We start from the raw sequence: 25,799 nt of genomic DNA, 5'->3' as shown, positions 1-25,799 counted from the left end.
TGAAAGAGAGTAAGTCTTTGGCCTGATCTTTGTTTTTCCTCAAGTTTTTCCACAGTAACCTTTCCAGTTGGTGTTGTGTACTCAATCCTCTCTAAAGTTTCTTCTCCCAATGGAGGGTTATTTGTTTGGTGGGAGTTTTTTATGAGTCTTCCTTTTTCATCCCTAGATCTAGACATAAAGAATCATGGCTTAAAGAATTAAAACTAAATTTGTGTTTTTTTTGTTTTGTTTATTTAATACTTTTAGATTTTTTTATATTTTTTAAATCTTCCTAGTTTGCACCTCCCCAGCAACGCTGCCAAAATGTTGGACCTTACTTACTGATGTAAATCAGGCTTCAATTTCTCTATCAATCCGAGTAGGTACACTTAGAGGTGTTATCTAATATATATACATCTAGAAGGATTTAGTTTCTAAATGATAGCTTAATGTGGAAAAATAAACAATGCTCTTTTAAAAGAGGTTTCTCTTTCTCTTTTTAACACTTAAGCATTTACTTAAATGAAAAAAATCTAATTTTCTATATGAAAAACAGAGTACTTATTACTCATCACACAAAACAATGAATGAAGTATGTAGATTTGGAAATCAACAATAGTGGAACCTCTTACAAGGTTTAGTCAACAAACTACCAATTGAGCTCTGCAACTACAAATCACAACCAATGAACAGTAAACTCTAAATCAAACTATGAGATAAAAACCATGAAATAACAAGAATAATTTTCAATTTCAAGATGGATATCAATTGAGGTTTTCTTACAAAACTCTTTCACAACAGATGTGGATCTCTTCAATTAAAAATTTCCAATTTCATAAAATTGCAGCATATTAATTGAATGACAATTCTAAGTATAAGATCTATCTATTCAATTGTAAAAGAGAATTCAAGGAAAAGTGTACCAGCTCTATAATGGGGGCCCTCCACACTTTGCAAGCACACCTTATACTAATTCAAATGAAGAAAACTACTAGATCTGAAACATAAATGTGGACTCCAACACTGTATCTCTGTATTCAAGTCTAGAAATCAAAAATACATAAACTATGTTCCCAAGTTTTTCATGTATCAACAACTACTAAACTACATAATTTTCCTTTTGAGTTATTTATCCTAAATATTCACAACAAGTGGAAGCTATTCATATTTCTTATAATCCTAATGAAATCCTAACAATTACATCAAAGGAGGTCGAATTAGTTAAGATCCTCAATTTGAGGAAAATCTCAAAAATAGCAAAGTATGTTCACAAAATCTGGAATTTTTGCTAAAATGGCTAGGTTTGACTAGCATTGACCGAGCACCTAGAATATTCAAATCCGAGAGTGGATAGGTATTCCACCATCCTTGTACATTTTGGATCAAACCCTAGGTCCTCAAATTTACTAATCTGTCCTGCAACATGTCAAACCATGGAGCCATTACAGGAAGTTACAACAACTTGTAATTTTCTGGAAATTTCCAATTTCAACACACAAATTCCTAATATTAATTCCAAGATAAAAATAATGGAAATAACATTATATCAATCAATTTCTAAGGAATATGGAGGAAATTTAAAGGTTAAATAAAGGAAAATGATGAATAAAAGAGGGTTTTTACATAAAATAATCAGTCATAAATTGGTACCAACAAATATCTAAACTCTTATTTTCAATATACCATAGCTAGACCTTCCCTTTCTATAGTTATATAATTATTTTATGCTTTAGACAGTTTCCTACTTGCAAAAGCTATTGGGTGATCTATTTCTCTTGCACCAGGCTATGCTAATACTACTCCTAAAGCTATGCATGAAGCATCCACATGAACATGAAATTCCTTATTCCATTCCGGGAAAACCAAGGTAGGAACTATTACCATCTTTTATTTTAGTGTGTTGAGGCTCTTTTGACACTCTTCATTCCATATAAACGTTACATCTTTCTTCAGAAATTTTTCCATAGGCGTAGTTATCTGCTCATATCCTTTGATAACTTTATGTAATATCCTACCTGTCCTAGTGTGTTGCAAAGCTACCTCATGGTCTTCGATGGAGGTAAATTCACAATAATAGAAATATTCTTAGGGTCCACCATCAATCCTTGCGTGAAAACAATATTTCCTAACAATATACCAAAAGGTACACAAATATACACTTTTTGACATTTAGAGAAATATGATATTGTCTGCATGTGTCAAGCATCAGTCTTAAGATTGCAACATGTTTCTTCAAAAACCCAAACATTGTCCAATCATCGAAGTATACTTCTAAGAACTTGTGAATATACTCTTTGAAAGTTGTGACCACTACTCTTGAAAATATTGCAAGGGAATTTTTCAACCCAAAAGGCATCACGGTATACTGATATGAAACCAATTCTATAGTGAGGGTCATATTATGTCGATCCTCTGGTGAAATTCGAATATGATGGTACCCTGAAAATCCATCCGTAAATGAATAGGCTTTCTGACCTCCTACATTGTCCAATACTTCATCATTGTAGGGAATGGATCATGTAGACATGCATCATTTAAGTTCCCTAAATCAACATAAATCCTAATTTCACCCTATGTTTTCTTTTCTTGTACTAGCACAAGACTTACCCACTCTAATTCTTCCAAAGGTTCAATGATTCCAGCTGCTATCATTTTCGCAAGTTCTTTATTCACTTTTTCTTTGTATTTTGGATTCAGTTTATAAGGCCTTTTCTTAACTGGCTTCACATTAGACTTCAGAGGAATCTTCAAAACTCCTAAATATCGTAAAATGCCCTTCATAACTAAAAACTTGGTGGGAAATAACTCCTAATATTTATGTAGAATATCTGTTACCTTGTTGACTGTGTCTTCATCCTAATAATCTCCTATGGTTGCAAACTTCGACTCATCTTCTAACCCTATATTCACCTTCTTTGTCTTTAATGGCTTCATTATATTAGGCATTTCTAACTCAGGTCCATTCACTTCACAATGGCATTTAGATTTGGCTATGTCAATATTGTGAGGGTATTCATCTTCTTCTGCAATGATGTTGTAGTATTATAGTACATTCTGTAGCTACGCAACCCAACTAAGATGCCAAGTGAGTGTAATTTCATTCTCAAAAATCTTCTTTTTAACTATCTGAAGGGCTAAATCTATATGTGGATAGTCATCTTCAAAGTTAAATGTCAATATGAACCCATCAACCATCTTTGTCTAGCTCATAGTACCATGTCGAAGTTCTATTTCCAAATACTAGTTTTGAGGAATTGTCTCCAATGTACGGATGAACCCATGCACCCATTCTTCTCATGAAATCTCCTTCCAAGCTATCATGAAAAGTTGGATGTTTTATCTAGGATTGGTTTGAACATCGTATTTATCTGTCATTTCTATGTCTACCTGACTAAACCTTATGCATATCAACCTTCAACATTCTTGCCAAGTTCTTATATTCTTCTTATGCATACCCCACCATCTAGAAGGAGTAGTTCTTAGGACTATATCCAAGGCTAATAATATTTTACATTTGTTAAGGCCTAAATCTACCTCAGGCTAATAAAGGCAGAATCTAGGGTAACATCAAACCATGCTTAACCTGGTAGCTAGCCCTACTAGGTCGGGAGAGGGCTCTCTCCTTGTCAATCTAAGGAAAATATATCAAATGAAGCTTGAGATGACTGATGCAAAGATTAATTTTAGGCTAGGTATATGCTCAGAGGAGTTTGATTGAATTTGATGATGGTTTGCTGGCTCAAATGTGAAGGGCAGATTTGGGTTCGGGGAATGGACAGAGTCTTGTAGAGGTTTCTGTGGGGCGAGGTAGGAAAATGGTTTAGTACTTTGAAATTGAGAGAAATGCAGAGATTTAAGACTGGTGAAGAGCTTAAGAGGGCATGGAAGTCTCAAGGATCCTCTTCAAATAGTAGAAAACATAAATAACTAAAAAAACCCTAGGTAGAACACTGCAAATATCAATGAATTCTACCTTTATCCTTGTTTCATTTAGTTAAGAAGAATAGAGAGAGATAATGGCATACATAAAACACATGTAAACATGAAATTACAGAAGGAAACATAATACCAAATCAAGTTGCCACAAGAATCCCATAAAGTGCTGCAAACCCTGGTCTATTCCTTTGCCAAACTGCTGATATGAGTGTACAATAATGCTCAAAGCATTCACAAAAGTCCAACCCTTGCCAATGACTGAAAAACTAGTAGATATAGGCAACAAACAACTCATCCTAGCATTTAGGGGTCGAGTTCCCAAGTTTAGGAGCTATTTCAACAAGATCTAGACTGAGAACTCAAAAGTAGGCAGTGGAACAACTTGCCTCTAAAAACTAGGAAACATATTCATTCAGTTGAAATCTACCTTTTCAGGGATGAATCTACCTCTATGAGTGAAAATTTAACATATTTACATCAAAATACATCAAGTCACATAAAATTTCATCATGATTTTGACTATTAGAAAGAGAAAAGTCAAACTATGAAGAAACTAGGCGAAAAAACATAGTTTTTTGACCAAAATGACAAAATTTCATCCTGTGCACCGCACTCTTGTCCCTGTGCGCCGCGCTACTTTGGAGCTGATTTTGGAGGCCTTCCCGTGTACCAAATTTTCTCCAAGTGGGATTGTTGGAACGGTCTACTTGTATACTTTCTAGGACAAGTGGAATTTCTAAATTTGGCCTCCATTTGCCCCTCCAAAAATGAGTTCTCTCAACACTACTTCCTGTGTGGCCAAAAGGGGCAGAAAGATCATTTTTGGGGTGTTTTTGACCCTTTTGGAAGCTCAAAACCTGTAAAACTTTCTTGTACATGTGAGGGCATTCATATCTTTCCATGAGGAATCCTAAAATGCTGAGTTTTTCTCAAAAGGAGGTCTCTAGCAAAAGCACGCGCCAGGTGGCGCGGCGCACGAGGCAGAAAAACTTGTTTTTTAGGCCAAAAATTCAAAATTTGCAAAACTTTTCCCAATTTTCCTGAAATTTGGGGTGAGTGTCCTCCATTAAGTGTTGTGTTGGGATAAGGAAGCCTCAACCAACATCTGGAGTCTATCTTTCTCTTTTCGCTTCCTCGATGCTTTCTTCAACCTAGCCTTCAAAATCCTGATTCTTGCTTTGCACACCTTGTTTCTCACCAAGTAGTGGTAGGCCATGTGCCCCAACGTCTTTTTCTCTTTGTTTGCATTCTCTAGAATCTTTTCCAAGTGCATATTTTCCATCTCAAGCCAAGATTCATGATCAGCATCAATTTCTTGTTCAAGTGGTGTCAACTTAACTTTCCTCCTCTTGGCAGCTTGCCGATTTTCTCTTATGTTTTGAAGCTTCATGATGACTTGATGATCCTGTATCTGTTTGTTCCTCTACTCAAGATATTTGATTATCCATTTGGCTCTTTCCAGATTGAGAGACAAATCATGAATGTCATCTCGCTGTTCTTGAATGATCTCCTTGAGCTTTGAGCTTTGGGAGCCTAAATCAGTGTCATCATCCTGAATAAGAATAAAATCCATCCCTTGTGCTCCTAAAGGCCCCTCATCATGTAATAGCTACTTACCCTTGTCTTGTGCCTTCTTTGTTGTTGAAGGAAACGAGACCCCTTCCACCCCGGGTGGAGATAATACTCGTTTTGTTGCTGCAAACAATCTCCTTGTGCCCTTTTGGTATGTGACAAACACTGGCATACTGGTGGTTTGTGTCTCATGAACCTCCTGCTAATGTGAAGGCTATCTTGCCTCATGAAAAACTAATGGAGGTACTTGAGGACCTGTAAAGACCTCATGTGCAATGAAATCCTCCCATGAAATATTCAGTAAACCAAGTTGATGCAAAACCACAATTTTGATTAGTGCAAAGTGATAGATGTTGTTATACTACTGATGAGGAGGCTTCCTTTGAACCAAGGTGGTCATCTTCTCAATATTCCGGCAAATAAAATAGGGGAGATTCATCATTCTCACCCTAGTGAAGTGCATCAACAATCTGATGTGGTAAGCATACAGGCGAGAAAATCTACCCTCAAAGCTAAAATATCTAATTATGAGTTTCATCAAGGGTGCATATGTGTCCTGAAGGTACCTGAAAGGGAAAAATCTACTAATCTGCCTCTAAAAACCAGCCTTGATATAAGGCTCATAATGTTCCCTGTCTACCAGCTACCCCTTATTCCACTGCTCGCCTACATTTGGAATACCGGTTTCTTGAGATATAGTCTCAGGTGTCAAGGTAAATGTCACACCTACCAGATTGACTTGGCTATTGTGAACATGGAGTACAAACAGTCAGGCAAGTTCATGATGGTATTTAACTCTTGCCACCATCTCACAAAATTGGAAACAAGATTGATGTTGAAAGCATGTGATAGCAAGAGGACAGGCCAAGAGCTTGGCAAGTGAAGTAGGCTCCTCCCAGTTATCTTTTCCACTCTTATGAGGTCTCCTCGATGCATGCATTTCTCTAGAAGAGTCACTTACTTTTTCCTCATTTCTGTCATAGGAAGAATCTGACTCCATGTTTGCCAATGCTTGAGTTTACTAGATGAATATGAAGAGATTTTAGAGTGACAATAGGAATTTGTTGCCAAAATATGAGTTTGATGAGGGACTATGAGGGGATTTTGTATGAGGGGTTGGGGATGTTGTTTGAGTTTTTCTTGGGAAAATGAAAGGGTTTAGGGAATAATAGTTAAGGTTTTGGGATTATTTGTTTAGGATTTGGGATAAGTAAAGGTAGGGATTAGGGTTAGTAATTTAGGGATATGGAGAATAGGGAATGGGTAAATATGAATGAAAAGGGAGGGAGAAAATGAAGTGAGGGAGTGAAAATTATAGGAGTGGGATTTAGCAGCAAAATGCAATTTGAAAACCCTAGTGTTTTTTCAACAAATTGTGCAAGTAGTTAGGGTTTCAATTTTTTCCTATTGAATCATCATGAACACTAGGCAAACTGATTTGCTGGCCATGAGGAAGTGTCAACTTACTTGAACAATGAGGAATTAGCGATTTTGAGAGTTTTGAAGGAAGTAGTGAGCGATTTCGAGTGTTGTAGTCTTGTGGCCGTGCCACCTCACAGGTGCGCTGTGCTGCCTTAGTGCGTCGCGCCAATACAATTTTTCAATGGGGAATGGGCCCTGTATGCGCCGCGCTACTTCTGTGCACTGCACTGTAACCTAGGTGCGTCGCACCTGTGATTTTCACCCTTTAAACACAAAATTGCCCTCTTGGATTTTGAAAATGGAAATGCAATTTTCTCTCTTCACTTATGGACACAAATGAGCCTCCTTTGATTTGAAAAAACTTTATATAGCCATGGATTTTAATTTTTCATTCAAGAAAACCCACTTTTCTAATGTTTGATTTTCACTTGCTTTTTGAAACTCTGTTTTGGGCAGTTTGCTTTATTTTTGCCTTTGATGGACTAAATACTTTGACATTTTGTTTCTTTTGTAGGAATTGAAGTAGCAGAGGCTCGGAAAAGTGACCAGGGTTGCCTCTGAAATTATTACATATGAAAAAATTAAATTACATGAGACTTTAGTACATGAAACATATAAAACTCTGTTTTTCCTCAAAACAGGGTTTTGAGGAAAAAATCAATCACTGAGCATGTGATTATTGAAGTTATTGTTCCTAAGACTTTATTTGACCTCCTCATGCACCTGCTGACCATTATTGAGCATTTTCAAGACCTTATTGACGAAACCCTAGACCTAATAAGACCTAAAACCATAAAAATTATTTTTGTAGTTTTAAAGACAAAAAATGACTGCAGATGATTGCACATGATCTATATGTATGAAAATGGGCCAGCAGGTAAAGAACACGAGGGAAAATGTATAATATTCCCCTACCATCATATGATCCATGATCCTAATGGAATGCAGCTAATCAGATGAGACACCTAACATGCAATGCAACAAGAGAATTTGATCACTAATGGAGGGATGAAGATATTGATACTAACAACATTCTAGTACTTGTTATTCATATTCTTCATGAAAAATATTTATATCACCCAAACCATCATAGTAAGGTAAATTACATATCTCAGAGGTTATACAACGAAGTGATTTAGTCATTCTTGCACATCGCCTTGTAGACACTTCATGCAACCAATTTTCCCAATTTTCTAATTCTTCTTCTAAATCTGAAGCACAGAATATGTCATGCTCCTAACTCAACTTTCCATCTATAGTGGGGTTAATCCATTCATCTTCTTTGGCTATCACTTAATAGATGTTATCTATATCAAATGCTTTATACTCCTCTTTAACATGTTCAATATACATTGTTCCTTTTGATGGATCAAAGGGAACGATCACTCTCATATTATTTATTTCAAATATCATTTGCCTCTTTTTCTAGTTGATTATAGCAATGTTAGAAAATGCCCAGTCCAATCCAAGTAATGCATGATAGGGGTTACTGTCATCCACAATTTCTATTACCACAAAATCTGTAGTAGTGCACACCCCTTCAATGTCCACTATAATTCCTGATAACCTTCCTAGATGAACAAATTTTTGTTGATTCACCATTCTCAGCTACATAGGTGACCATTGCAACTTCAGTTTACCCATTAGTTCCCATGTTTGCTTCGTTAGGACATTTGCTTAAGATCCCAAATCTAAAATAGCTTGGTCCATACCATATTCTCCTATTTGTATACTAAGGCTCATTTCGTTTCTAGTTCTCTTTTGTCTCTATACATTATTTACTTCATGCATTTCACTCCATGGTACTTCCTTCGATGCACAAGAGTCTATCAATTCCTGCAGTTCTTCTGCAAATTTCTGGTTTCGTAACAACTTCATGCAAGTTTGTAGGAAGGATTTTAAAATACCTGGATCCATATCTTGTGTCACAGCTCCTGTTATTGCACTGTTGTTCTTTTGCTTCGGCTGCATGTTAGATGTCAAATCTCCTGCATCTTATTTTCAATTCTAGAGACATCCTCTGGATTGCTAAGAGACAAGTGCCTAATACATCTGAATCTGATGCATCTTTATTAATTCATCAAAGGATTTGAGACACCACTTACAATTTTTCTTACTAATATAGCTTTGTTGGTTCAAACAAGATAGGAAAGTCACAATCCATGAGTTCTTTATATATATATATATATATATATATATAGATGAGATACACAGTGACATAAAGTATCAATCAAAGGATGCCAAAATCACCCAACAAGTTATAGATCATTTACTTTAATGTGAATGTGATAGCAGAAGAAATAGAGGAAGCAACCCATCATGTAGAGCTCAAAATATCAAGAGTTCCACACTTATCTGGATTCAGAAGGAAATGATAGCTATGCAAAAGGGATGGATGTAAAGGCTCACACAGTGCATTAAAAGATTTAGCTTCCACGGACTCATACAAGCATTTTCATCAACATATTAACTGGAAGCTACATAACGTGAAATCTTAGAGGAACATGAATATTATGATATTACAAAAGATAGGAGACATACTGTAATCTCGGAATGAAGGAATCACCATTGATTTTCATTAATATTCTGAGTAACACATACATGAAAGAAGCAGAACGTTCCAAAAAATAACATAGAGTTTCTTTCCAAAATCATGAACCTTTTCTTCATTTCTCAAAATCACCTATATAGGCCTCTATAAATAGAGATAGGCCATTAATGTGATATTCCTTCTTGATTCAGATCATCATGTCAAAAATATCTCAAAACTTCAGCATGTGCGCATGCACAGTTGTTTCAACTAAAATGTACTCATTACAACTGATCAAAGTAAAAAACAAGTAAAAATAACATAAAAGTAGTTTAAAATTCCAAATCTTGGCATGATCTCGAGAATTCTCAAGGGCAGTTGGATGACGAGGCCTAGTGAGGCACATGCGGAGGCCGAGGATGAACCATTTGCACCATCAGTGGATTAGCGAACAATTCACATCTTTCCCATAATGCTTGAGGAGGTAGAGGAGCAACATTGAACTTCTTATAGTTAATCTTCAACTCAATCAAGCTCGAATAGTCGAGTCTATGATGAAAGAGACTTCTAACCATCCCAAGTAACTGAAATTCCATTTTTAAGAAGTTTACTATAGTTGTCCCTTTCAGAGTAGTTGTTTTCTTGTGGGAGGACCCTGCCTTACTCTTTGCTTCAATCATTTTCTAGTTATACTGCTCCTGTGGCAACAATTCTCCACGAGACCACCAAATATTAGGCAGCCCAACATGTCAGTCTATCAAATTATTCATTGAAAGAAGCCACACCCTTATACAACTTGATCAGGCTCTTCTCTACTTTGACTTAGGCTTCTTCCTTCGAAATTACCTTAAACATATCCACGACAGCGCTTGTCACGTCTACTATATCCATTGGCCTCAACTCATCTGCTGGCTTCTCAATAGTAGACACGAGCTTCAGAGGGGAAAATAGACCCGAGTTTAACCTTTACCTTTTATCCTTTTACCTTTACCCTTCATTCTTAACAAACTAGTGAAAAGAGTCCACCTAGCAGGTGGTGCCCGCCACATTACGATGGGTTGTACTAAAGTTGAGGGAAGTCCCTCGCCAAGCGCTATAATTGATTTAAACCATCAAATCTGTGCTAAATTTTCAACGACAGGGCTCGCACTGTCGTTATATTGTGCAAACATTCACCATCAAAGCTAATATGAAGGAGAAGAGGGTGTGGATGAAGGGTGATTTCGTTTGGAGGTTTGCACATTTTTATCCAAGAGCTTATTTAAATATATCATCGGATGTTTGGGTTGTTGGAGTTAGGATTTGTCTGAAACCTTGTCCACAATACATTCATTGCCATGATTCAAATGCTTAAGAGGGATGATTCCCTTCATTGATTTTACACTTTTGACACCATTACAATCCTTAGGAAGAATATAATAGAGTTGTGGATAACATTGGCTCCAACTCTTGACGATGTATTGGCATCAATGCATCGAGAACCTGCAACTTGATAATTTCTCATTGGGCATGGAGTTCTTATAACAACAAAAGTTTATAAAAGAAAATATTGAGAGATTCAAACATCATAGAATATTTACATATACACACTGGTATTTACAATGAATGGGGGAGAAGTACCTTTAATGCTAGAAGTAGAGTTTGAGGAACTAACAATTTACTGGTAGTTCTAGTGATTCTCCTTCCAAATTCTCCAGCAAAAAAATGTTATTTCCTTTTTCTTATGAGATTTTGAAGGGGCCGAACCATAGTGGGTCGAATTTCCCCTGCTTTCCCTTATACTCTCTTCTAACATCCCGCCTTAAGTCTAATTCACTTGCATGTAGTAGTCTATCTTTTGCCCTTTTTTCAAATAGAGACTTCATCTTTAGTGGATACTTAACCAATATTTTACTGACTTTCTCCCTACTTTCATGGAGTTCAGCCAACTAATTTATTGTTTGAGTTACCGTATTCGGTTCCTCTTCTGCATCCTACAACAAATTTTCAACTGGAATTGACAATTGTATTGGGAATATTGTTTATTTTCCATAAATTAACTCGAAAGGTGACTTTCTCGTGGATCATTTAAGAGTCTCTCTATTAACCCATAGAGGAAATTTTAGCCGAGAGTCCCAATTTCTTTGATTTTCTGTGATTGTTTTCTTCAAGACCTGGACCACTGTCTTGTTGGAGGATTCAACTAGCCCGTTTCCCTGAGGGTAGTATGTAGTGGAATGCCCAACTGTGATATTAAACTTTTGACAAAAGCTAATGAATCTGGTTGACTTAAAGACCTGAGCATTATCGGTCACAATCTTCATCGGGAAACCAAACCTTGACAAAATGTTCTCCTCTAGAAACTTAATCACCACAGAGTCAGTTGCATTTCGAGCTAGAATGGCCTCCACCCATTTCGTAAAGTAATCAGTGGCTGTGAGTATCCATTTATGTTGGCCACTAGAAGGAGGATGTATCTCTCCTATGAAATCTAGCCCCCACTACTTCAAAGGTTCTTCGACACACACCAGGATCAAGGGGAGAGGTACTAGTTTTTGCTTCTCAGCAAAGACCTGCCATTTCTAGAAAGCACGAACCTGGGCCTCCCCAAAGAGTGGGGGCCAGTCAAAACCGGATTTTAGTAGCTTGTGATATGTGGTTTTCTAACTATAATTCCCACCACAAATACCACCATGAAATTCTTCAATCACCTTCTGAGTTTCATTCTCCACCAAGCATAATAGTAGAATCCCAGCGGGGTCTTTCCAATAGAGTTGACCATTATATATGAAATTTTTTGGGCATGTAGTCTTAATGTTCAGTACTTGGACTTATCCATTTTCAGTGGGCACCTTAGGAACAATAGATAATGAACAATATTCTTATACCAAGCCAATGTTTCAAATTTGATATGAATCTTCTGGACTGAGGTTTTAATGTCTTCCTGTTGTACTCCTACTTCATTATCTTTTGTCAATAGATTAATCCCTAGGGCTTGGCAGTTGGATTCCGATAATATTTTGGCTAACCCCTGCCCTTTGATAAGCTTAGTAGGCTTGATATCTAAGTCATATTCCTAGATCTTGGTGATCCACCTTCCTCTTTTTCCCTTGCTATCTCCTTGCACCAAAATGTCTTTGACTGCTGTTGTTGGGACATATGCTATAATGTATTACTGCAATACATAGAATCTGAATGCCTTCAATGCTTTGACTAGAGCATAGGCCTGTTTCTCCAAAATGTTGTACTTCAGTTCAGTGTCTCTCAATACTTGACTAAAAAAGGTGATTGGTTGTTCATAACCTTCCTTATTCTTTTGTAACAACACAACATTGATAATATGGGGGGAAGCAAAAGAAAAGATATAAAAAGGTGTTGAATAATCAGGGCTGACTAGCACTAGTGCTTCAACAAATGTTGCTTTGATTCTAGCAAAGGATTGCCAAGAAGCAGGGCTCCATTTTGCCCCATTCTCCTTTTCCAACATGTTTGTGATACCTTTCACTATTTCAGCATAGTTAGGTATGAATCTTCTCAGAAAATTTATACTTCCAAAAAACACTTGAATCTCTTTCTTGTTTCTAGGCAAGGGAATGTGACTAATAGCCTCCACTTTCTTAGGATTGATTTTTACTCATTCTTGTGCCACTATGTGTCCCAATAGTTTTCCTTCACTTAGAGAAAACTAAGACTTCTTTAGATTCAAAGATAATCCATATCTCCTGCATTTTTTGAAGGTGATTTTCAAGTGCAAGATATGTTCTTCATCTGTCATAGAGAATATTGTGATGTCATCTAAGTAGACCACTACAATCTTGTCTTGTTCCCCCACAAATGCTATATCCATAGCCCTTTAAAATGTTTCTTCTACATTTATAAGAACAAAGGGCATGCATGCATACATGAAAGTTCCCCAAGGGGTCGTGAATGTCGTTTTCTTTTGGTTATCTAGGTGTATTACCACCTTATTGTATCCTGTGAAACCATCCATCATGGACATCCTGGCCGAGGAAACAGTTTTATGTAATATGTAGTCCATCATGGGAAGTGGGTAGCTGTCTTTTAATGATGCTCTGTTAAGGTTCCGAAAATCCACACACAATGTTATTTCTTCATTCCTTTTCCGGATTGGAACTAAGTTTGTGTTTACGGTGTTGGACCCACCAACATTCAGTGAATCTCCGTGATATGAAGTCCCAACTAGACCTAACACCATTTTGTGTAGGAGTCCCATCTAGTACGATGGCCTAATTGACATTATCATAAAGATATGCCTTAGCTCTTTCTTGTCAGCATGTGAGAGTGGTCTTCTTTGTATTCAAGTTTCGCGTGCCTGGTGAGTGCTAGTGTTACTAGTGTCAAGGTTATTTCTCCACAAAGGGAGAGGGTGGAAGTGAGTCTCTAGTCGAAAGGGAAGGAGTCCCAACTCTATGAAAGACACACAACACAATAGGACATGCACAACTTCTAGAGGATCAGTCCACATGGATGCGTCAACCACAACACACAAGAGAAGATACCACATACAACACCGAGCAGAGCAGCCCACGTGAGTGTGATGATCAGTATAACATGTTTATGGGAAAGGTTTTTTCTAATGTCTAGTGAGGCAACCCACATGGGAAGGACAACGTTAACACTAATACAACAATTTTTTGTAAATATATGTATTAGAGCAACCGAGAGAGTTCAATTGTTTAACACACATTAAAGCAACATGCATTACATGTGTTCAAGATTAATCTTACAAAAAGCTACAATACATGTGTGAAAACGTGTTGGCCTATTAATAGGCTTCTAAATTAAGCGAAATTTCCAAGACACATCAGTACACCATACATCACTAACCCTGTAGGTGGGGCACTAGAGCCACTACTCGCTCCTCAAAGAAAATATTACAAACTCTCAAGACTATGTGGGAGGAGCCAAGGTGAAAAGTCCTTTGCATATACAAATGAGGGGATATTTATAGCCAAGGGGAAAACTGGCTCTTATGACTGTTTGACTTCCCTCATGACCATTTGACTTATTTGACTCATCAACTTTACATGACTCTTCATATGACAAGTGGGTCTCTTAGACTTCCATGTTACATTACATCGATTTACCTAGTATCATCCACAATAGTGATATGGCCAACATGACTCATGACACAACTCAGCATGACAATGATGGTATGTCCATGTTTCTGGTGGTGTCCATGTCAAACTACAGTGCTACTAAGTGATGGATGTGCTCTTGATGTATTGTAGCTTCACCTCCGCATGGCAAGGTGTGTGGAGTCTTCAATGGCCTTGCTGTTTGCTTGATGTTTCATGTGCACATTGCTCCTTTTCTTGTACTTTGGCATGCTTGACATGTTCGTCTGTTCACGAAACATTCTCCTCACATGTTCGTCTATTCAAGAAAAATTCTCCTCACAGGCATTTTCCATTCGCGAGAAAATATCCTTGCATGCATCATTTCTTTGTCCGTTTGCGAACACATCTCCTTGCATGTACTCCCCTTATTCATCCCATACGTCGTCACATCATGTCTTCTCCATATACCTATATTTGCAATCACTCATGATGAGATGACATCAAATCCATAAACATCCTAGTCTACCATGATGCATTGTTATACACTTTCAGATGCAGTTGACCAAGAGAGAGGATAAGGCTATGAAACTTCGCAGGGAAATTTTCAAGATGGATTGCAGGCTTCAGGCAATGTTGGTGAAAATTGCGCAGAAGTCACTGGGAGACTGAGATGAACAATCCAAATCAACAACGACTGTTCATGGGATCTGGCTCGACTTGAGGGCAGATCTGTGAAATTTCTTAACCGAAAAAGTGTGGGCAGTAAAGAGGATTGGAAGCAAAAACTGTGCAATTCTTAGAGGGAGCTGGTAGCAGGTTGTAGGGGGCTTAGCAGCAAAAACTGCGCAATTCTTGGAGGGAGCTAGCAACCAGCTGTAAGGTGCTTGGCAGCAAAAGCTACGCAATTCCTAGAGCGAGCTGGCAATGGGCTATGGATTGCTGGTGACAAAAACAATGCAAATGCTGGGAGGCTGACTTGCTAAACACCTCTGCGCAGTTTTTGAGCTGAGTGAGATGCTGGGTAGCTGATGGGATTTCTCATGAAATCTATGCAGTTTTCTGGGTGAGCAGCAGATCGAACGACTGGGTGGCTGACTGAAAAACTATGCAATTTTTTTACGAAGACAGGGGCGGGCATTGGGTGTCTGTCCCGCTTGTCTGTGCAGTTTCCTCAGTCAATAGAGTAGGCAAGGTCTACATCTTTTGTGAAAATTTTGAGAGGAGTGAGTCTTGGGGTCACTACCTGGTCAAACTCCTCATTTGACCAATAGGAGGGTTGGTTTATTAGCTTGCGGGTAGTGCATATTGAAATGGCTTGTTGGATACTTTTGTGCTATTCTGGGTGACAATCAGTTGAGTCGATTCTGGGTGGAAGTTCGGTTGTTATTAGGTGATCCAATTGTATGAATTTTAGTAAAATGTCTAAGTGTGTGAGTGAGTGAATTTGTGTATATGTGACCTTGCAAATAGAAACTCAACATGACTTGATGATAAGACACATCAAACCATCAAGACAACATATACTTAACATGATTGACCGACGGTGTGAGCGACAAGTGCGATGCTTGTGATAGATCATTGAACAACCATGACGATGCTTGCACGATAGTGCATACAACTTCGTGTGTGAGTGCGACAGATGTTTACATAGAGAATACAACTTGTACACATGAAGCGGGACCTTGTGCATGACCATAACATGACTGCAAGCATGACATTGTGACCAACATGCAAAATATGTCCGTTGAACGGTCAAGTAAGGAAGGTGCAAAGACTCAACACGAGCTCACAGGTTGAGCCCGAGTGCTTGCAAACATCAAGTAAAAATCCAAGGGAGGCTCTAAAATTGGATGCAGGCCAAAATTTTGGAGGGTGTTGTAGCCGCTACAACACTTGGCGACACACTCGTTGAATTCCAGATTCTCTGTTTTGGTCCATTTACAGCACAAGGCCTTGGTCCTTCAAGGAGTATTGAAGTGATGTGTAGGTTACTTCAGCTTCCCAAATTACCCTATGGATAGACATGGTTTTCACTTTTCCAACTTAGTCAAACACAAAAAAAAGTTTCAGCATGATCATAATGTTTCAAAATCGGGAAGGGTAGTTTGGCTCGCGAGTTAAAAAAATTCAGAGTATAAATTTTCATCTCTCATGTTGCTCTGCTGCTAGCAAGCATGGACAGTGCCTTGATGGAGTCACGTAGGAAAACATGCATTGCTCCACTCCCAGTGAACCTGTTCAGTGCCCCAGTGGAGTTGCATGCTTCACCTCTATGTGCAGGAAGCCTTTCTCTTCTTTCGCCTTTGTACTTTTATTTTTTTATTTTTTATTTTAAAGAGGACTGTGCATAGGAACTTATTTATTTTGGGATGGAAGAAGGATCCTGACTTATTGAGAGAAGAAAAGGTTGTTCCTTGAGAGAAGCATGTAAGACCCCTGACATAGGTTTTCCCGTTTAGATTTTCCCCTTCTCTGTTTCTACTAGTTGGATGAGCTTGAACACACAGAGCAGAAGGCTGAGTACAACCATGGGATTTCCCAGTGTGGACATAGGTTCATGTTTGGACCCAAACTTCGCTTGCAGATGGCTCGTATTTTCCGTCAAGACTTACATTGGGGAAGGTTATAACCAAGAACATAGAAGACGGACATAGGACTGGCCAAGTACTGTAGTGTCACAAGGCTCTTTGGATCTCAGCCACATACTCATTCAAAAGTTATCTCTCAGTAGAGGGAAGCACTTATTTACAAAAATAAAAACAGCATGATAGTAAGCAAACATAACAAAATGAAACAAAAATAGTAAGCAAAGCAAAAAAAACAACAAGCAAGCAAACAAACCAAACCAAGTTAGAAAGCAAACAAACTAGCAAACCAAAAAACAAGGACAAGTAGGAAAACAAAAACTACTACTCCTACGCTAACAGTGCATGGGACTACTTATGTGAAGTGATATTTCCAAATAGCCATCGACGAATTGGCTAGACCATGTTGGTGAAGGCATGGTTTGTGAGAAACACAGTCAAGCGAACCAACAAACATAAAATATATGACAATGAAGACCAACACACTATGAGTTTAAATGCGTCCACAAAAAAGAAAAGAGTGAAAGTGCAAGACAAACCCTTTGTGCACTTGCCATGGTGTTGTGACACACTGCATATAGATGATAAACATATGCACTCTCTTGACTATGGTAGACAAGAAACATGAGAAAAAGAGACAACTTAAGCCTTGTAGGTGTCCTTTTTGGGAATGATTCCTCTAGTGCATAGGCGATGGGATCATGTGATTCTAGTGTGTTGTACTACAAAACAACCCCCACATTTATAAAGAACAATAACTAAGGTTGGAGTTATAAATGGGGACCCTTTTAAATTTTTAGGCTTAGGATAATAATACCTAACTCTAAGAAAATACCTAGAAAAACCTTGCAAAACAAACTAAGGATGAAATCCACATCGCAAATCGCACTTTTCCGTATGACTATTTTAAAACACCTTCAAAAAATTGCGATATGCGATTAGGTCTCCTGCTATGATAACAACACCTTGTCATTTCGCACTTCGCAGAGTTCACAAGAAACTTAACCATGCCATTAGAATGATTGTTAGTGATTTGCAAAATGCGATATTGTGATATCCACAATCGCATTTCGCTTGATGCATGTGGTAGCGCTACACTGTGTCCCTTTAAAGATTTTGATGCACAATTAAGAGCAGTAAAACATGTGAAATAATTATGTTTTAAATACAAAAACAAATGAGTTGACAAGTTAATAAATATTTAGCAATCTGAGGAATGATAATCATTTTCTAGGTTATGGGTAGTTATAATCGAGTATCTCATTAAAACTTTCTCACGATCCAAATTCATTTCAGAGAAGCTTTCAGTCTTAATTACCTGATATCATCTTCTCTGATATATCTTGTCTATTTTAGGAAAGTGACAAAAGACATGTCACTAAGAAAGTTGATGCAGAAACCAAGCAAACAGACCATTGTTGAATATGAGTTTATAGAGATGGATCCTATCTTCGTTGATATAGTTTGTGATGCTGTTAGAGGCACAATAGCTTGGGAAGTGATTTACAATAGGCTAGAGGACGAGCGTCCTAAAATCATTGTTACGAGAGCAACAACTGACTCAACAAGGCCTTCAGGACTTCAATGTAGAGATGCTTCATGTTCTTTCCTTCATAGGATAGGATCAAGAGCTAAAATCCTCCCATACACAGATATGAACAGATGGGTGATTGAAAACCTTATCATTGAAGACAGGCAGTTCAAGAATTCAAGAATGGAGCTCATAGGGTTGTTCAGGGCAGAGGATTTGAAGAAAATGTACCACATACCTGACCCGAAGGATATCGACGACAACACATTTGTGACTAACTTCGCAAAGAAAAACCCATACCCCTTCAAGCTAATTCAGGGTTGGAGAGTGTTAGACAACAAATTAAAATATAACAAATCAACTGTGTATGCTATAGCCTCTTTGGAAAACCCCTACAACTATGCAGCAGTCATGTTATGTAGATTGTATGGGCTACCCAATAATACTAAGTTTTCAATAGAATGGATTTCTCTGATTGATGCCTACGTTAATTCCCATATCATGATTTGGCCTTCCATCCTATCTGACAACCTATCCACCACCATTACTAAATATTTACTGAAGAAAGTGTCATCTTCAGATAACCTCCCTCCCTTCTATTTTAGTGCCTACATTATGGATGCTATTTGTTTTTGCACGACATTTCCAACCATGGGTTGGAAATGGACCTTAAAAGATTCCTACCCAATCCATCTTAGTCATAAACAAATATGGGAATCACATTACATACCTCACTTCTATAAGATATTTCATGTTGTTGTGTTTCCCCTACATCAAATAATTTTCAATAAGAAAGCCCCTAGGTTTTCCCAAGAAGCCATAGAAGACCTGCTTACTGTCAACAAGTATTTCATTGAACAATGGTTCACCTACATTAGGGTTTTTGGTAGCACAACTGATCCACATGTCCTTCCTTTATATGTTTTGATAAGTTATTAGCAAGAGAGATTGCCTACCAAACTGTGGGAAGGGGCCTGTCTAAAGTTCTCAAAGACGACAAGAAACCATTATGGCCCACTTTCCTTATCAAATGCAGTTCTTTTTCTTTAGCAAATTTTGTTCATGCTATTAAGGAATTAGCACATATGGAATCCCTCATGATTCATACATTTCCTAAGAGGCAATTTCATCCAAACAAAGTGGCATATAATGTCACTATTGGAGTAAAGCTCAAGCCATAAAATGATGAAGATAATTATTTTGAATATTTGTTACAGTCAGTCGTATCCTTCGAACAAGCGTTCGAATGGGAAAAGGAAAATCTGAAACCTGAATATTTTCAAAGAATTCAGGAATTCAGAAATGAGAGGCTCCAGGTGATCTCAATGCATCTATTAAAGCCCAAGGATAAATCTACACCAAGTGTCACTATTGATAGTGGAGGTCCTAGCACTCAAGTAGACTCTCAGGTAACATTGAGAAGACACCAGACACAAGGAAACCCCAAGACGTAGACAACACAGCTAAGTCCAGCGAGAAGTCAGCTGAGAAACAAGTGATGAGAAACCCGACTACAGAGATCAGTTCAGACGCCAAAGGCAGTAGTTTGGAGGAGGAGTGGGATCATTTTAATCACAAATTGCAAGGCACTCCCAAAGCCTCAAATACCCAAGAAACAGAGGAATATAAAACTCCTCTGCATGTTCATAAGGATATAGAGCCCAAGTCTATTGGCGAACAGTCCATACCTATGGAGGAACAAGAAACAACATCCCAACATACTGAAATTATCCCTACTCTGCCCACATCAGAAATTGTTCTGAAAGTAACTGAAATACCTCCACTTGATGTGTTCTATAGCAAGGGAAACTTTTAGGGGCTAATATTCGTATATGGGCTAATTTTCCATGCTTTTTCCAAAAACAAGATTCACTAATTTCCATTTTTTCTAAAAATTATTTGCCCAATTTTTATAGGATAAAATTATTTCACCTTAAAAATCGCCAAAATTTTATATAGAGGCTATACAAAATTATTAGAAATTAGAGTTTTTTTACAAAAATATTGCCAAACATTTTATAGATTGCATATGATGGACTATGAGATTCGCCAAGGCTTATAAAATTAAATATAAATTTCCATCCTTAAAATTTTTCTTATCTATAGCCCTCTCCACAAGGCTGTAGTTAGAAGGCAGAGAAAAAGGAGAAGGGTAGATACACCCAAATTCCCACCTGGAAACAAGCCAATGGACATTGTTTGGAATGCCATTCCTTTCAATCCGGCCGAAAATTTGACTAGATTATCACAATTCACAGGAGCATACTCATCGACCACTATGGAAAAGGCTACTGAGATATCCACTTTACTAAGAGAGAAAGAGGAGAGGATTCACAGCTCGAACAAGAGCTCGAGACAAAGAAATCAAGTGCAAATAGGCAGGTGGCTGAGCAGCTCGCACAATTGCAACAAGACATGGAGGTCTTGAAAATAAGCCATGAAGCTGATATATCACCCAAAAACATGCAACTCCAAGAGATGTATTAATCCATAGAAAGAAACAAGGATGTTCCCACTACATAGGAGTTTATTAAAGAGGCCCTGGAATTAAATTCCCTTCTAGTGAAACAACATGAGTATTTCTACCAGAAGATGTCACACATTACTCCCTATCTAACTACTAGCGACTAGATGACAGATAAAGAAATTGACCAAAGAACATAAATTAATGATTTAAACACTAGAATCTCTGAGTTCATCGAATGGCAGGAAACAGAAGATGGAAGGAAAGCCAATCTACCTGAGATTGAGGAATCTCATAAAGACATTATCATCATAGATTGGGATGTGAGAATCAAACAGGCCGAGTTAGCAGTCACAAGGGTAGCCAAGGTATCAGAGAATATCATTAAGGCAGTGAATCACATCTTGTTCGCCACCAATCTCATTAAAGAAGGAAATACGAAAGAAATGCATGATTTAAGTGCTCTGTATAAAGGCTAGCAAGAAAAGGTGGGTAGTCAAAGAGAGGCAATTATAAAACTGACCACGACCAACTAGGAGTCATATTAGAAGTATCTTGTTAAGCCCCGCAACCAGATTATGACTCTCAACTGTTCCCTTCATACGACTCAACGGATGCTGCCACCGCTCACCGATGTGATCTTCACAGGATAGCTCAAGACACATTTCGGGGCACCTCCTCAAATTCAACTGATGACTGATATTTGTGATTTAAAGGACAAGCTGGCAGATAGCAAGTTGTCCTCTTACCTCTGTTTATTTAGCCCATGTTTATTTTTGGAGTTAGTTGCCTAGTTAGGAGGAAGGTTGTTTGAAACCTCCTCAAAATTTGTATAATCTATTTTTGCACATTAGTTAGAATAGTATTTATACCCTTCTCATGCATTTAGAGAAGGGTCCATAATTGTAAGTTTGTGAATGCTTTGGTGAAATTATGGAACATGATCATTTCTTTTAGATATTAGACTACTTTCCTTTGTAGATGCACTTTTGTATTCTTGGGAGACAATTTGATTTGAAGAAAGAAGTTAGTCTATGTCATTTTTCAAATAAGCTGGACTTCACACATATGGTACTATTATCTTGTATGATTGATTCTGTTTACATTTAATTAGTGTCAAAACTTTACTTTCATGAACTATATGTGAGATTTATTGTTTATGTTAAGCGTTAATTGCACTTTATGATGCCTAGCTGAAATTGTGATTTTCATATATAACTCATCATATATGTGATATATTTTATAAATTCCTTTAACCAAATATTTAGTCAAAGGAATTATTTTTTACATTATCATCTCTGTTTAGTTGTGTTTGATCTTTATTATCACATGTTAAACATATATCTTTGTATATTTCATACCACACAGGAATACCCAGGTTTATATTAGAATAAGCTAGTTAGAGAAATTACATCATAGAATAAGTCACTTATATTATCATTATTCTATCGCAAACACTCATCAACTGCCCACTCTCATCTTAAAACCCACACTGGGAAACTGGTCCCATTATCCCAAGTTGGAGCCACCAATTTAAATGGAAAAGATTTTTCTTAAGGTCTGGACCGGGTAGTTATCCCCCGTGTTTCGGTAGCATAATGCTGAGGCCACAAAATTTTGGTGCTAGAAGGAGGGAATCCAACTGTGTATGGCATATAAACCTAAAAATCATTTGAAAACCATTCATAAGAGTCAAAACCCCTCCACCATTTCTACACCTTCTGAAACTCATTCAGAATCTCCTGATCGGAAGTCTAAAGTTGTAGAAACATCTCCCTCATCTCCTAAAGTAGTAAGGTAACCACCCCCTCTAGATTAAACTCTCGAGTCTCCCGAAGTTCATTCTTTTATATAGAAATTGGAACAGATATCCATTTTTTCCAAGATTCTAGAGAGCCCCAGAGTGTTTGAAGAAAGTGTTACCTCCTTATTACAAAAAATTGGTGTACTGATTATACTATAAAGTGAAAGACTTGGGGTTACCCCTTTCGAGTTCCCCATTCCTCCACGATGTAGGAAAGTCACTTCATCAACATCTGAATCAGATATCGGTGAGATCACATCACTTTTCCATCCATTTACTTCCCCATCCACTTCTACTCAATCCATGACTTCTCACCTATCCACTTCTCCAATTAGTACTAAAATTAACAGTACTAATCCAATAGTAAGTTATTTGCCATATATACCTACTTCTAGACTGACCTTCCCATCTTCTCAGTTCCCAACTCAAGTTATGGCTAATCAACCTTGGACAAATCCTGGTGCTGTCCGAGTTGCAAATCCAAATGCACTCCCAGCAAACCCAGAAAAATGGTTGCCTAAGTATAATCCTAACGATGCTCTCCCGATCGAAGAATATCTAAATAATTTTATGCTAGCCATGAATCTCAATGGGGTTGCACATGAAGATGTTGTAGTCAGACTATTTCCTTATACTTTCCAAGGATCTATTGGGTCTTGGTATTTTTCCCTCCCAACGGGTTCAATTAGAGACTGGGAAACTTTTCAGGAAGTATTTCTTGCAAAATTTGGTGATGATAGGACCATAGCATCCTTGATCAATGATCTTTCTAATTTGAAAGCTAATCTAGATGAAAAGATAAAATATTTCAACTCCGGATTTAACAAATTGTTAAATAGAATCCCAACTACCTCTAAACCTGCTACAGATGTACATATAGAATGGTATATATTATCTCTTCCTTCTAATATTGCGATTTTTTTAGATATAGCCAATAATACTACCCTTGTATAAAACATGAAAGAAGCCCTGTCTATAGAAAGAAGAATCATAGCTTTGGAAAAGAGATCACAAACAAACCAAAGGAAGTCCAAGAAAGTAACATTTAAGGATGACTCTAAGAAGAAAGCTTCAAAGGACAATTTCAATCTTGAAGGCCTTCAAAAAGTGTTAAAAACAATGTCTAACAAAATGGTCGAAATTAAAAAATAGGTCGCAGAATCCTCTGCTCCCAAGAAACCTTTTCAATCATTCAAAAGGAGCCCTTCTTCTACATCACAACCCCCAAACACCATTTCAAATGCTTAATCTGACCAAGAAGCAAAAGAAGATTCGCCAAACGAAGAGGAAGCTAAAACAGAAGAAGAAATTGAACTAAACGGGATGTGGGATTTCCTCCTCCCAATTGAAGAAGAGGCACAAGCAATGCCAGTGACTACAGGAAGTAAAAAATCTCCTAGCATGTATATCAAAAATCAAAAGCAAAAAGTTGCTACTCTTGCAAAGGAGAAAATAGTAGCTAAGAAATCTAAGACTAGCCAAACCAATCCTATCCCTCCAGATTCCCCAAATGCCTCAAAAACATTGGTAATCTCAGATACATTCGAATACAATATAGTGGAAGACATGAAAAGGACTAGAGCTAAAATCTCATTGCATGAGCTCACTAAACTCAAGCAACAACAGAAAATTCTATTAAGAGAGTTGAAAGTAGTTCTAGTATCTCCCTTGCAATCTGCTGTAGTTACTCAAGCTGCCTACGATATGGAAAAACCTCCCTCATCCTCAAACAAAGTAGATCCTTCAAATCTAGTTCTGATTGCTGATAGGTCTATTTCTCATATTCATCCATTTCTACTCACTTATGAAATTTTCAACAAGAATGTTCACAACTGTTCACAACTACCTTGTTGATTCAGGAGCCTCCTCAAATATAATGCCAAGGGTTTTGTGTACCAAATTGAACATTACACCCCAAAAATCTGCAGTGCACATTGTTCAGTTAGATAGAACAAAAGTAGAGGTGCTTGGAGAGATAACATCAGTTTCAATTAGGATTTCCCCTAATCCAAAAGTTTCACAAATAATTGATATTTTGGTGGCTGATATCCCTGAATTTTATGGTTTAATTCTTAGTAGGGATTGGTCTGAAAAGTTGCACGGTTATTTCGCAACTGATTGGTCTCACATGTGGTTGCCACACAATGGTAAACCAAACAAAATTAGGGTAGACCAAAAGAAATTCATGAAATATACAATCACCGATCTCGAGGGAAGTAACGAACTTGTTGCCTTCACTAATAATATCATTGGAAATTACTTAGCTGAGTCCTATTTAGGATCCTTTAATGCTCAGAGGTCTCCCCTTTTAGATAACAATGTAGTTTCTCAAATAAAAAAAATTTCACAAACAAATGCTTCCAAATTTCTAAATTTAGTAGATAAAGTTTAGAATAACTCTCTGTTATGGACTCTCTATTTTGATGGTTCTAAATCAAAAGAGGGCATAGGTGTAGGATTCATTTTGATCAATCCACAAGTAGAGAAAACCATGCTAGCCTGCAGAGTTGAATTCCAGTGCACTAATAATATTACTGAATATGAAGCATTGATCCAAGCACTGTATAAAGCCATCGGTATTAATGTCAAATACCTATAAGTCTATGGTCATTCTGAAATAATTGTGAAACAGGTGAGAAATCCAATCCACTGTGTCTTTGGGCACCTTAAACACTATCAATATTTAGCTCAGAAATTGACTTCTCATTTTTCTACTTTCAACATATCTTCAGTCCCTAGACTACAAAATGGAAGTGCTGACTTACTTTCTAATTTGGCATCCAGGCTTATACCCTCAAAAGACTTTAGTCTAGACAAATTTTCAATAGAGTTAATATTTATGCCATCTATTCCCGACAATGTAACAAATTGGGGAGTATTCAACAATGACACAGATATAGTTAATTTCCTTACATC

This window comes from Pinus tabuliformis, chromosome J (assembly GCF_031772625.1).
Source record: "Pinus tabuliformis cultivar Carrire ecotype Pingquan chromosome J, CPIR1, whole genome shotgun sequence".
Classification (NCBI taxonomy): Eukaryota; Viridiplantae; Streptophyta; class Pinopsida; order Pinales; family Pinaceae; genus Pinus; species Pinus tabuliformis.
Note: the sequence above shows the minus strand (reverse complement) of the source record.